Here is a 15,676-nt window from a genome sequence, read left to right on the forward strand (position 1 = left end):
AAAACAAAATTCTGAAATAGCTAATTGATACATCATTAACTAAAGTTTTGCAAGAAAGATAATATTTCTTGGCCAAGAACGCAGAGCTATATATTGGAGCATAAAGGCCACATTATAGATTTTTAGAATTTTATTTTTAAATAACCTCTACACCCAACATGGGGCTCAAACTCACCAATCCCAAGATCAGAAGTTGCACGCTCCACCAACTGAGCCAAGTAGGAGCCCCAACATTACAAATTTCTAGTCTAATTCTCATACCTTACAACATTCCTATGCTCTACATCTCTTCCATTTAATTACCCAATTGCATAACTATTTTGAAAATTTTCAGATCACTGGTTAGCAACTTACACTTCATTTTCTTATATGTACTAACAATAAGCATCTGTAAAAGGCTTCCCTGAATATTAAAAAAGGGATTTTTTTAAGATTGTGTAGGAAATATTGGTGGTCCAATAATCACTTGGAGTCTGAGTCACAGACTCCTATTCTTTTTGGAAGTACAACTCCTCCAGAAATTTAACAGTTTTCATATTTACCTAATACCAATCTTATTCATATGCCTTGAAACACACTCAGAATTCTGTTTTTCTTTTATATCGACACCCAAACAGCTATATTCCTTTGGTCTCTCGTCTTCATGTGTCTCTCTCAAATTAATGTTTAGACACTTTGAACTTCTGGGCTTCAGTAGAACCATAAACTTGAGTTTTTGTCTCTAAGTCATTTTATCTAACTAAGAACTTTTATTTGCCTCCATTGTCTTAACCTGAACTTTGCCTGAGGGACCATAATCCACTGAAGATAATTAACAATAGGTATTAAAACCATATTCTTAATTTGGTCCTTGACAAAGGGTGAACTTTAGTAAGAAGTCACTCAAAGTTTTCTCAAGTGGTTCTCATACTTTCTTACTATTTGGGTTTAAGAAGTTGTCTCTTTCAAACCCCATTACTGAATGTTCTACCTTCTTTTTCATTCTTACTTGGAAATTGGCAAAATTCTTTCTATGCTATGTTAAACACATCCAACAGGAAACACAATGAACAAACAATACCGTTAAGTTTCCCCCAAAGCCAGGAATTCATTTCATACATGATCTGTGTCCTATATTTCCAGAAACAACTATTTTACCATATGATTTGCCACTGAATAACATGAGCCAGCATCAATCAAACCTCTGATGCATGCTGTCCTTCCGGTAAGCTAAGGACTTGTATTTTCGTTCTGTTGTTAGTAACACCAAAAATCTAGTACTAAGTTTTGTATCAGTCTGTGAGAGTATATTTTTTTATGAATTTTAATAATTCTTAACAATTTTGGTATACGAACCTATTATATGAATTGTACTTTTAATTTTTTTAATAATGTCTTTGATGAAATGAAGCTTTTGATATCAGTGAATCAATGTACTTTTAATTCATTTAAGCCAATAAACCACTGTAAATTACATAAATCTAGAAATCTGAGAATAGAAATCTTAACTGCTAACAGAAATAGGCTAATGAATATACTCAGACATCAGTTATGCTGGTAACACTTTCTCTATTACTTCACACCAATTCTGAGAAGAAAAAAAAGTTTTTTCGGCTTAAACAACAGAAATCTATTCTCTCGAAGTCTGCAGGCAAGAAAGTTCCATATCAGTTTCACTGAGCCAAAATCAAGAACCACCCTCTCTCTTGAGTGTTGGCAAGACCACATTGCTATGAGAAGGGAAGAATTTGTGCCTTCACTCTTCCAGCAATGTTTCCCACGTTCTTTGGCTGTGACCAACACACTCAAATCTCTACCTTCATCATCACACTGCTTTTTCTTGTGTGTGCAATCTCCCTCTGTCTTTCTCTTCCCCCACCCCCCAGCTTTATTGGAATTTTGGTTAGGAATTGCACTGGATCTGTAGATTGCTTTGAGCAGTATGGACATTTTAATGTTAATTCCTCCAGTCCATGAACAGGATACATCTTTTCATTTATCTGAGTCTTCTACAATTTTTTCACCAATGTTTTACAGTTTCCATTGTACACACCTATCACATTCTGGTTAAATTTATTCCTAAATATACTCTTTTGATGCTACTGTAAATGGGATTGTTATCTTGCTTTATCTGTTCATTGTTAGTATATAGAAATACAACAGATCTTTTATGTTAATTTATATCATGAAGCTTTACTGAACTCATTCATGAGTAGAGTTTTTTTTTTTAAAGCCTTTAGATTTTCTATTTATAAGATCATGTCATCTGTGAACAAGTCAGGTTTACTGCTCCCTTTCCTATTTGCATACCTTTTATTTCTTACTCTTACCTAATTGCTATGGCTAGATGCAATGTAAGGAACAAGAGTAGGCACCCTTGTCTTGTTCCTGATTTTAGAGGGAGAACTTCTTGCTTCTCACCATTGAGTATGATGTCAGCTACAAGTCTGACATATGTGGCCTTTATTATGTCAAAGTACATTCCTTCTATACCTAATTTCTTTTGTGTTTTTATCATGCTGGGTTCTTTCTAATCCAGGGATTAATCCCATTTGATTGTGGTATATGATCCTTTTAATGTACTGTGGAATTTGGTTGCCAGTATTTTGTTGAGGATTTTTCTATGTTCATCAAAGATATTGGCCTATAAATTTTTTTCTTATTGCATCCTTACTGGCTTTGATAAGCAGGATAATGCTGGACTTATAAAATGAATTCAGAAATGATTCTTCTTCAAGTTTTTGGAAGAGGTTGAGAAAGATTGGTATTAAGTCTTTTTTACCCATTTGATAGCATTCACCAGTGACACCATCTGATCCTGGACTTTTCTTTGTTGGGAGATTTCTGAATACCAATTCAATCTCATTTGTTTTTGGTCTGTCCAGATTTCTTATTTCTTCATGATTCAGTCTTGGTAGGTTGTATGTGTCTAATAATTTATCCATTTCTTCTAGGTTATCCAATTTGTTGACATATAATTGCTCAAAGTTGTCTCTCACGATACACTGTATTTCTTTGCTGTCAGTATTTCTCTTCTCATTTATATTTATTGAATCCCTCCCTTTCATTTCTTGTATAGTCTAGCCAGAAGTTTGCCAATTTTATCTTAAAAAAAAAAAAGCCCTTAGTTTCACTGATCTTTTTGTTGTTTTCCTCTTCTCTTTCATTTATTTCTGCTCTGTTCTTTTTCCTTCCTTCAGATAACTTAAGCTAGGCTTATTCTTTTCCCAATTTCTTGAGCTACAAAATTAGGCTGTTTGTTTGAAATCTTTCTCTTAGTGTAATGTAGGCCTTTACTACTAAGAACTTCCCTCTTAGAACTGCTTTTCTCCATTCCTACATTCTGGTGTGTTGTGTTTTCATTTTCCGTTGTTCAAGATATTTTTTATATTTCACGGATTTCTTCTTTGAACCACTGACCTTCTTTGACTCATTTACTATTCAGGTATGTATTGTTTAATTTCCACATACTTGTGAATCCTCTAGTTTCTTCCTGTTACTGATTTCTAGTTTCATGCCATTATAGTCAGAAGAGATACTTGTTTATAGGTAATGACTTATAGTGTCATTGTTTTCTGGCTGTTTAGCGTTTCTTGCTTCCTTGCTTCCTCTCCTCCTTTCATGATTTCATGATTTTCATGATTTTTAGTAAAATACTTCTTTCTTTCTCTTTCTTCCTCTTTCTCTTTACTACAGATTTTTACTTTGGGGTTACCATGAGGCTTATGTAAAATGTAAGAATTTAAGTTGATTATTTTGGTCACATATAAAAACTCTACTCTTTCAGCTCTGTTTAAGTCTTTGGTCTTTTAACATTCACTACAGTTAAATGTGATTTACGTACCCCAACTGCAGTATAAGATTTCCAAGTGTGTATACCCTACCAGTTAACTTTAGACTTCCATGTTTTTATGTTGTTACATAAATCCTTTATATTCTTCAGTTCCAGAATGTTTTGCTTTAAATAATTCTATCTTTGCTGAACTTCTCGTTTTGTTTATAGACAACTCAGCAAAATCTGGGACATCACATATTTATGTTCTCTTGTAGTTCCCTAGCTTCTTTAAAACAATTATTTTTCATTCTTTATCAGGGATAGATCTCCATTTCTTTGGAATTAGTTGCTGGAAAATTGTGTTCCTTTGGGGATATCATGTTTCCTTGATTTTTAGTGTTCCTTAAAGTTTTGCATTGCTATCTTTGCATCTGAAGAAGTAGGCACTTCCTCTAGTCTTTATTAATGAGCTTTGGGAGAGATATAGCTTCTTCACCTGTCAGCCCAAATAGGGACTCTAAAGCTTTCTCAGACTTTTTCTATGGTTTTGTCTGCTCCATGCCTCTTCTTCCTTCTTGCAGGGGAATTCTTTTTTTTTTTTTTTTAAAGAATTTATTTATTTATTTGACAGAGAGAGATCACAAGTAGGCAGAGAGGCAGGCAGAGAGAGAGAAGAGGAAACAGGCTCCCCGCTGAGCAGAGAGCCTGATGCGGGACTCAATCCCAGGACCCTGGGATCATGACCTCAGCCGAAGGCAGTGGCTCAACCCACTGAGCCACCCAGGCACCCCTTGCAGGGGAATTCTTAAGATTGCATGTCTTCTCCCAATCCTGCAAAGCCAGGCCAAGTGTTGAGAGCCTGCTAATTTATTTTCCCTAGAGCAGTTCCCTAGGGAGCTCAAGTTCTTATGGTTTCTCCCAAGCCTGCAAAGTTGGGTCTGCTTTCTGCAAAAGCACACATTCCATCTACAAAGGTTTGCTCTCACCATCTGTGGAGGTGCATGGGGAGTCAGCCATGAGTCAGGAAGGGATGAAGCACATGAAGTATTGGGGGTGCCCATGGGCCAGTTGAGGGTTTCATTGAAAATGTATCCCAAACAACTCATGGGCCAGCTTTTTTATGGAGGCTGTGACACTTCTGTCATCCTCTAATGAGCTCCAAAGTCCTAGTTGCTATGTGCCAACCTCTCAGCTATGCTGATTATCTCAGTCTTCTTGGTGAGACAAGAAAAAAGTGCCTCTTGACGACGGTTCTGAGGAAGGCAGGTGCTCATTCACTGTGCTCCCGATTTCCTCTGAGGGAGAAACTGTGGGTCAGGGGGAAGTGGGGTTATCTTGGCACTGAGCTGAGCTGTCTTAGGAGAAGAGTGATGTAGGTAAAGTAAAATCTATTTTTAAGACTCTGTTCTTAGATTCTTCAAGCTGCAGTTCTTGTTTTTTTGCTCCAAAAATGTGCTATGACTTCTCTGCTAGACTCCTGGACTCCCACAAAAGTACTCTTGTCTATAAGTGGTTGACAAAATCAATGTCTGTGGTGGGATAACAGTGGAAAACTCCTATTCTACCACCTTGCTGACATCGCTAAAAAAAAAAAATCCTATTATTAAAAATTTAGAACCCTCAGAAGCACATATATTACAGGTATAACAGCAATGGCCTTATAATTCAACACTATTAATATAACTAATATTTGTAAGTTCTCATTTTAATATTACATACAAATATGAATTGTGTTTAAAAATTGCAGTGTAGACTTTGTCAGTTTCTAACTCCTTATTTCTTTGAATTAGATTAAATAGAAGTACTTCAAAAGACATCACAATCAATATTCAGACATTATCCAGTTCCTATCAGGCAACGTTGTCTCATTAACAGGCAACTTCATTAGAGGCTTTGGAAATCAAATATCTGGGATCAAACTTGCCAAGGAACCTGCTCTAGGACTCAGAAATAATAAATGGAGGAGATATAACATACAAATAAATGCTGCTGAATTTAAAAAAATGGCATCTTTATGTATAAAATCTGATATCAGGTTGAATAAGAGGACAGTATTAAATAAATGACTTCATAATTAATAATTGAAATTCACACGATCTTTCAAAAATAACATCTTAGTTTCCCTGCCATAATATTCACCTTCTCCAACCTTGAAATTGTCCTTCTCAAACTTCCCACTAAATCCCCAGAGTACCTAAGGCAGTCTTTAAACACATCTTGATTTAATTCTAACAGAAATCACTATCCTTTCTCTTTAACCCTTTACTGGAATAATCATCTACCCAAAAGATACACAAATACCTGTGAAAATTTTGTACAATACAGAAATACATTTTCAAGTACATTTTTTGATAATCTATAAAATATTTAGTGAATCAATAGTATGTTTAAATAGTTGAATCTCAAAGAACCATTAAGGAAACAATATTCATCACCAAAATAAGCAGATGAAAATAAAGTATGCTAGAAAAATATGAAAGTCATGTATTGCATTTGAAACTTTTTTTTAAGTCCCTTGCTTAAAGTCATGGGAAACATATAACACTTTAATAAGAGAATATTTAATTCTTATTTTGCATTTTCAAATGATTAGTTTGGATGGATGATTTGTTTTCCATTCTGTTTTGTTTACAGGTGGAAGAACTCACATTTTACAATGGCAAAGTAACTTGTTTAAAGCTAATACTCTGAGTCCTGGGTGGCTCAGTGGGTTAAAGCCTCTGCCTTCAGCTCAGGTCATGATCTCAGGGTCCTGGGATCGAGCCCCACATCGGGCTCTCTGCTCAGCAGGGAGCCTGCTTCCTCCTCTCTCTGCCTGCCTCTCTGCCTACTTGTGATCTCTGTCAAATAAATAAATAAAATTAACTTTATTTTTTAAAAAGATAAGTTGAAACTGTAAAATTCAAAAGACGTGATGGCATAATGTTAAATGCTTAAAATATTTTAAAATATCAGATTTTATAGAAGAAAAATTAAAGCAATATAAATCCATTAAGGCAGGAAGAAATGAGGAGGGGGAGAAGGGAAAAGGGAGACAGTACAAGTGTAGAAGGGAGAAAAGGAAGGAGGGTAGGAGGGAAGGAAAAGAAGTTAAGAGGAAAGGAGAGAGAATAAGCAGTTTGAAAGGCAGAGTGGATAGAAGGAAGAAGAGAAAAGGTAGATCACTCACTGAGATGACCTCAACACCATCCAGTGAAGAAGTAATTATGCTTTAAAAATATATCACTGGGCGCCTGGGTGGCTCAGTGGGTTAAGCTGCTGCCTTCCGCTCAGGTCATGATCTCAGGGTCCTGGGATCGAGATCCGCATCGGGCTCTCTGCTCAGCAGGGAGCCTGCTTCCTCCTCTCTCTCTCTCTGCCTGCCTCTCTGCCTATTTGTGAACTCTGTCAAATAAATAAATAAATCTTTAAAAAATATATATATATATATATATCACTGACTGGGGCGCCTGGGTGTCTCAGCGGGTTAAGCCTCTGCCTTTGGCTCAGGTCATGATCCCAGCATCCTGGGATCGAGCCTTGCATTGGGCTCTCTGCTCAGCGGGGAGCCTGCTTCCTCCTCTCTCTCTCTGCCTGCCTCTCTGCCTACTTGTGATCCTCTCTCTCTGTCAAATAAATAAAATCTTAAAAAAAAAAAAAAATATATATATATATATATATGTATGTATGTATATATAACACTGACCGGAATATACATAAAATAAAAATTTTAATCTTCTTAGCATAAAATTAGAAATCTTGTATTATCTGACCCCTGCTTATTTTCTACCCCCAACTCTTAGCACTTTCCAGTATAAACCTTCAGCTCTAACCATACCAAATTAGCTACCTCTGATGACTCTCCCAACCTTTACCAGACCACTGTGTCCTTGCTCTTTGGTCTTTCCTTTTTCTCCCCCTTTCTCTTCCTTTTCCTTAGTCCATTCTCTATACTCCTAGTCCTAATAATTATTCTTCAATATCAGTTCCAATCCTGACCGTGTCAAGTATTTCTTGATCCATCCTACTCTTCAGGAAATGTGTCCTACCCTTAATGCTCACTTAACAACTTGTAAAAACCTCAATTACAGCATCTAACACTTGATTGTCTGGACAAGATTGTCTGGACAAATATGAGCTTCATGAGTCCTAGAACTAAGTCTTAATCATCACTGTTCTCTCAGTAAAGGATACACTTCTAAACTCTTAAAAAGAAATATTTATTGTGGAAATTAGTAGACATTATGAGACTGAGCAAATAAACAAGTCTAATTATGAATTAGATTCCCTTTTAAAGAAAGTCATATAAATTATGAAATTTATTTATATTTTTCATATTTGCCTGAAAATTTCTAACACTCCCTTAAAGTTTGATTATAGACCAAGACTAACATTTAATTACTGCAAAATGAACTTTTCATAAAGTAGCCTGAATGCTGTGAATAAGAAGTCTACAGAGAGTTCACAAAGTTCAAAACATGCCAATTTTGTACAAAATAAGGTCTGTGGAGCTCACTGTGCTGTTGCTGCTGAGCTTGCAGGAGCTTTTGGTAATTAATCTGAGCTTTGGGGAATTTCCAGTGTTGGCAAACATGTTTTAAATTTTAAATCTGTTGTTTGATGGGGCATTCCTGAGTAGAGGTCATGCAATGGGGGAAAAAAAGATGTTTAAGCTTAACCTGCACTTTTTTTTGGTCAGATGAGCACAACAAACATTTGTGGAAATACAGTTTGATTTCAAATAAAGCTTGCTTGAGAGCTCCAGTGAATACAATATAAAGTATTTCTGCGTAAGGATTTGATTATGCATGAACTAGCTAGGGGCTAAAAATTAAATTTTAAATTTCTTATATTGGACATTACTTGGTTCTATAAAATTAATCTGGGGTTCAATGTATGTAAAGGGTTTGTTTGGCACCATATGTCTTAGAAATGCTAGTCTATCTATGGATATTGACTGGGAAGCTACATAAGCCTTTCTGCAGTAGAAGATCAAATATAACCAAACCAAACAACCACAAGGTGGGAAGTAATATGCAAAATGCATGTTAAGTGCAAATGAGCTGAAATACATTCAACTGGGCATGTCAAAAGCAGGAAGTTGGAAAACATCTAGTGGAGTTTCAGAGAGGCACAGCAAAAAATAAGAAATAAAAAATAATTTAACCCCCACGTATGGTTTGAATGAAAGCTAAAAATTATGATCAGCCATTACAAATATTAGAGAAATATGAACACCAACAAGAAAAGGAAAAATTGTTATGGGCATAAAATATAAACCATTTAAAGATAAAACAACTGAACTTTAGCAAAAGCTAAGAAAAACAGGACCAAATAACAATCCTTCAGTATAACTTGTAAAAATTTCTGAGCAGAATAATATTATTCAAGCAGTAGAATGATTAATATATAATTCTCATTTAATAGAGAACAGAAAAATTACAGCTTATTTCTGGAAAAGTCTTGAAAGATTATCTTTTCAATGTCATATCCACTGCTTAATATGCTTGCAAACATGGCCTAAAGACCTCCAAAGATAAAAATTATACTCATTGGGGTACAGGGTCTCTACTTACTACCAGTATTCTGATGTTAACAGTCACATATTAAAATAGATATATAAAAAATGGTCACGATACGAAGAGCAAACTTCCACTTGCCCTTCAGGATGTGAGACTTCTTGCTGGCACCACTACACTACATCACTCAATATCTGCCAAGAACTCACAGAGAGAAAATGAAGTGTGCTTTGCCTCTTCACAAATGGCTCTGTGCTTATTTGTACCATAGCACTTTCAGTATTGTTTTGTAACATTTGAACGTAAGACTGTTCTTCATCACTTTACTTGAAGTACATGACACAATGCCTGGCAAACCATTGTTAATTTGAATAGTTAGAAGTGAGTGAAGGCCCGCAACATGAAGAAATAGTAGAAATGGTCAGATGTCTGGATTTTCTATGGCATTTTCCATGTTCAGTTACCATTAGAGTGGATAACTAAACTTTAAATGTTACATTAATCTTTAAAAGGCTCTATAAGCATATATAAAGTGCAGCACAGGGAATATAGTCAGCGGAACTGTAATAGTCTAGTATGGTAACTGACAGTAGCTACACTTTTTGTGAGTATAGAATATACCTAAAACAAAAGTAATATTGTGCATCAACTACAATAAAAAAAGACTATGTAAGCATAAAGAAAATTTTTCTAAGGAGTCAGAGGATTTATATTCCCTATTTACAATATAGTAAGCACAACTGGAAATTAAGCATATTTTCCATGTCTCTCCCTACCTTCCTCCCTACTAAAAATATAAATAAGAAAGATTAACATAGGTAGTTGCCAACTTATGCAAATACTATTTAATGAATAACTTATTATTTAACTGTTGTATACAATAGGTTCTTCCCCCCCTCCACACACAACCCCCCCCAACACACACACAAAAGGGAAAAAAAAATCCTAAGTTTGAAAGAAAACCCACTGAAAGAACCTCAGTTAGGAACCTCTCTCATAGGTCTTAAATATCAGATCTACAGGGTCCTGAGCTTTCAAGGAACATCTCTATGAGATGGCCCTCACAGAAGGATACCTACTCATGTATACTCCTCATGTACATTTGTTGAATCTGATGCATTCTTCACAATCCCCCACTTGAGAATAAAGAAATGCTTCAACAGTAGAACACACATGAAGGAATAAGAGAAAGATCTGTAAATCAGGTCAGGTGGGGAAGAGATTAAGAAAATTGGGAGAATAATTTTATCAATCATTGGCAATCACCATGGTACCTGTTTGGGCTCGGTATAAGGAAGAAATTACTAATATTTAAAGCAATTCAAGAAGAAATCATCTCAGAAAGTAATGAACTCCAACGACGGCAAGTGCTCAAGCAGAAGCTAAATGACCATCTGTCAGGGATATTGTAGAAAGGAGACTTTCATTGAGCAGGAGGTTATGCTAAATTATCTTTAAGGCTATTTCCAACTCCTGAGATTCTATAACTCAATGAAGTAGAGCTTGAAGAAAACCCCAAAGAACTATTATCTAACTCTGTGTACTCAATATATATACAGATATATCAGCAGTTAATTTCAAACCAACCATTAACTTCCTCTAAGCATTTAATCTGTCTCAGAAACTTGAAGAAAATGGTCATAAAAAAAGAAACAGAAAAATTCCTTACCTGCATGGATGATCTACTTAAATGGTTTTCAAATTGGGCTCTTCAGATTCTTGGGAACAGAGGGAAACCTTGGAGCTACTTCAGAGGCAGCTTTGAGGCAGGAACAACTGGAGGGCAGAGAGGGAAACTAAGCAGGTGAAGTTTGGGATCTCCTAAAGCCACTATAACCAGGACAGCTCATATACAGGACAGCTTTATAACTTTATATATTTTGCTTCTGAGCAACATATATTATTTGAATAAGAGGATTCATGTCTTTAAAATTTTGATGAGAACCAACATAGTTAATTAAATCCAGTATTGTACAATTTCTGGTTAAATCAGTATTGAAAAAAAGAGCAAGAGAATACAGCAGATACATTGAAAGTCATAGAAAGAAAATAGTTCTTTCTGAGGGCCAATTTAAATACACTATTTAAGTGGCTATTTCAATAATCAACATTTTGGTCCACTAGAGAATCAACAATTATGTATTTTGTTCATTGATATAATCCCCTGAATCTAGAAAAACACTTGGTAGAGAGTCAGTGAACATTAGGATTTATTAAACTAATAGAAATGTCAGTGTTCTTCCAATTTAGGCAAATTTTTAAAATGCCACTTTGAGAGTTCTGTTTTTAGCTAAGATATAGATATTCACAAGAAAACACCACTTCTGCCTTAATTCTGAGAGAACACTAGATAATATAAATATAAAGTATAAATATTTCTTTAAAAGCCATTAAGGAGCTATGGGTACAAAGAATCCTAGAAATGGATGAACTCTCCCTTAAAAGACGGATTTTAAGCATGGAGTATTAGCAAATTGAGAAGGGGTTAGCCTTCTTTAAAAGATTTTTGCTTGGTAAAGGAGGAAATAGTGGAATCTTAACAGCCATACATTTGCTGCTATGGTGGACAGGAATCTGAAGGAATCTCAAATACAGAGTTTGTCCTTTCTGTCCATTTTACCTCATGAATATTTACAGAATAATGGATAGTGCTGGATTCTGAGAGAAGGAATGGACATAAAGAAGTCTTACAGTTTAATTAGCTAAGTGAAGGAGCCAGATCTCTCCCCTAAGATGTTTGAAACCCAAGTTGAATTGACAGTCACTAATCCACCCCAAACTCAGTTCAATTCATTAGGTTAAAAAACAAAACAAAACAAAAAAAAAACCTTCACTCTACTTATCTGACAAAGGGAAGTATAAGATCTTTCTGAAAGAAAGTATCTGCCTCAGTCCACTGTTCTTTTATACACAATCAATAGCACACAATAAAAATTTATGAGACCAATGAAGGAATTAAAAAACATAACCTATAATCAAGAGAAAAATAGTGATTTTGTTTTGTTGAGGAGAAAAAACTGTTACGAGAAGCAGATCCAACAATGACTCAGGTGATGGATTTAATTTGTGTCTATGTGTAATGTGTGTGTATGTGTGTTTATATATACAGAGAATAGTTTTCAAAATGGATTTTAAAGAATTCCACAAATTCCAAAACTAGCAAATATAAAAAATAACCAAAAAGAAGTTATAGAGCTAATGAAATGTGATTTTGAAATAAGAAAATCATTATATAAGCTTACAACAGACTAGACAGAGTGGAAGAAAAACGTAGCAAACCCAAAGAGAGGCTAATAGAAATTATTCAAATAGAAGCACAGGAAAGCAAAACAAAGCAGCCTCAGAGACCTACAGTACAAGACAGGTTATAATGAAGCTCTAGATTTAGAGGAGAAACAGAGCATGTTTGGTTTTTTGTTTGTTTGTTTTTTGTTTTTGTTTTTTTTTAATATGGCCGTGTTTTCTAATTTTCCAAAATTAAAGAAATACATCAACCATATGCTTAATAAGCTCTGTGAACCCCTTGCAAAATAAAACTAAAAACAACCCACAGCCATATCATAATTTAAAATCCAAAAATAAAAGCATTTAAGAGTAGCTGGGGGGTCACATTATATAGAGGGTAACAAGAATAAAAGTCAAAGACAATAAATTTACAACATTGAAATGCTTAAAAAAACTCTTCATCTTGAATTCTATACCCAATGAAAGTATCCTTGAAATATGAGTACTTGAAGAAATTTTCAGACCAATCAAAACTAAAATAATTTGCTTCCAGAAAATACATTGTTAGAAATCCCTCAAAATATTCTTCTGTCGAAGAGAAGTGATATAAAATTACAGCCCAGATGGCAAAAATAAAGAACCATAAAGGAAAAATAAATGGGTAAATATAGAGCATTACTTTAAAAATTTATTTAGAAGATTACCAACTGCGTTAAACAAATTAATTGTGGTATGTATGACATATGTAGGAGTAAATTATATGGCAACAATAGTTCAAAGAATAGGAATGGTAGTGCAGCTCAGTTTCTCTATTGTGACATATAATAATATTCATTCAAAATGGACTAGGGTAAGTACTTAATCTCCTGCATAATAACCAAGAACACAAAGATAGATAGGAAAAGAACCAATAGAGGGATAAATTGGAATACAAGCATCCAAATAATCCAAAGTAAAGGAGAAAACGAGGCACAAAGAAACTAAGATTAAGTGACACAAGCAGAAAATGCACAGAAAGGGAGTGGACTTATATGTATCTTTAATCATATTAAATATAAACAGGCTAAATGAACACTCCAATTAAAATACAGGGATTATTACATTGTAGCTACAATTATATGTTACTGATGAGACATATTTAAATGTAAGGCCCCAGATGAAAATAACAGGAAAACCATACAAGTACTAGTCATGAGAAATGCGGTATGGCTACATAAATAACACCCAAAAGTCAACTTCAATATGACAGATATTGCACAGATAAAGAGGGGTGTTTCATAACAATACAGCAGTCAGGTAATCAGGAAGCATTTACCTCTTTTCCCTCCCAATGAGTTTGAGCTTCAGGGCTACTTCAATGTCCAAAACATAGGAAACCACTTCTGTCCAGCACTTATATTTTTTCCCAAATTAAATGTTTACTGAATCTTAATTCTCAGGATAATCTTCTGTAAATAATGCTGATTTAAATATTAAGAGGTCATTTGATATACCCATTAAATGACTAAGCCCTAGGGAATTCAAAGATAAATAACTGCTGTCACTGAGCAGGCCACAGTTTAGCTGCAGAGACAAATAAGCAAGTAATTGTAAAGCTTTATGAAAGGTATTCAAGGATTGCTCAGAAGAAGCTAGGGGAGTACAGGCAAAACACCTAATTCACCTTAGATTCTGAGAGGAAGGGTGGTGAGGGAATACTCAATGCTCTGTGAGTGCCCCATGCAATGCATGGGAAGTTGGCAGACCATAAGCAACAACTAATCTCTATCTTGCAAGCAGCTGACAATTATTTTTAATTAATTGAAGGACAAATTTAAATATCTGGTCCAAATTCGATATGCAACAATATCATGCAAAGAGATTTTGATCGATATGAAATATAATCCACTAAAATTCTATTTAGTTTGCTGAATGTACACTCCGAATGTATACTTTATCATCCTCTGTATGACAATTTATCCTCATACCTGCAAATTACTATGAAAACCAAACTGTATAAATCATATTTATCTTGAACTAGTTGCATGTGCTATATTTATATTTTTTGTCTTTTTAGCTATATGAATGCCCTAAGAACACATCAAAAGTGATAATCAGATAAATTTTAATAGTCTACTTTCACATATAATAGGAAAAAATGAAACCACATAGATTGCATAAATAAATGTGTAATTCAAAATACTCAGTTTGGTCAATAAATTCAATTATCTGATATAATTAAGCACTGTAATGGCTATTTGAGTTTTACATCTTTCCCTTTGTACTTCCCACCATTTTTCAAAGGATTGAAGTAACAGCAAAGTGGCCAATAAAGTGTAAAGAAATAACACATTAGAGAATGACTTGGCATGTGCACAAACTATGTATTGATAAATAATACTGTAAACCCAATATAAACTTTTATGTTGAATTGGCAAAAGACATTCCTACCAGAATTCCAAGTCTATTGCTAAGTAATGGTGTGCTTGGCTGTACATCATTTAGTACCATTCTCTGAGAGCTGAGACTCAGTCTTGCATGGCCTAATGCCTACCATAAAACCTAGCACACTCCCTTGAATACAGTAGGGTGTTAACAGTTTTCTGTACTACATAACTATGCTGCCTATGTAATTAAATCTTCATATTCTTTCTTCCATTTAACATTTCTTTAATATTTTCATTTCATGATCTCTCTGTGCTGAATAATGGACACAGTCTTTAAATCTTTCTTTCAGTTCACTAGTTCTCTCATAAGCTACTCCTAAATGATTTTTCAGTTACCTTTTTTCAATACATTTTTCTACAACAATTTGTTTTTCCTTCAAATCTGTCTTATTTTATATCATATTGCTCATTCCTCAAAATCCAATCTTTTCTATGTCTTTTAACCTTTTACTTACAGATTTCGTGTTAGTTAGCTTACAGTGCCAGTATCTTGTATCTAATTCTTCTGTCTACTCCCTTTGCTGGCTCCCATACATGATAAGACTGTTTTTGTGCATTTATTTTGTGACATTTGATAGTGGGCTTATATTTATTGGAACTTTACTCTTAAGATTCTTCAAGATTTACTTTAAAGGTAGTTTCTCCCTCAGACTATATGTATTTGCTTCTGCCAGGCAATAGAACATCCAATTAAAATGAACTTTCCTGCTTTCAAGATTTTAGGACCCACTACCCAGATAGCATGAATTAATTATTGAGGGTGGGGAAACCGC

This window comes from Mustela nigripes, chromosome 10, assembly GCF_022355385.1.
Source record: "Mustela nigripes isolate SB6536 chromosome 10, MUSNIG.SB6536, whole genome shotgun sequence".
Taxonomy (NCBI): domain Eukaryota; kingdom Metazoa; phylum Chordata; class Mammalia; order Carnivora; family Mustelidae; genus Mustela; species Mustela nigripes.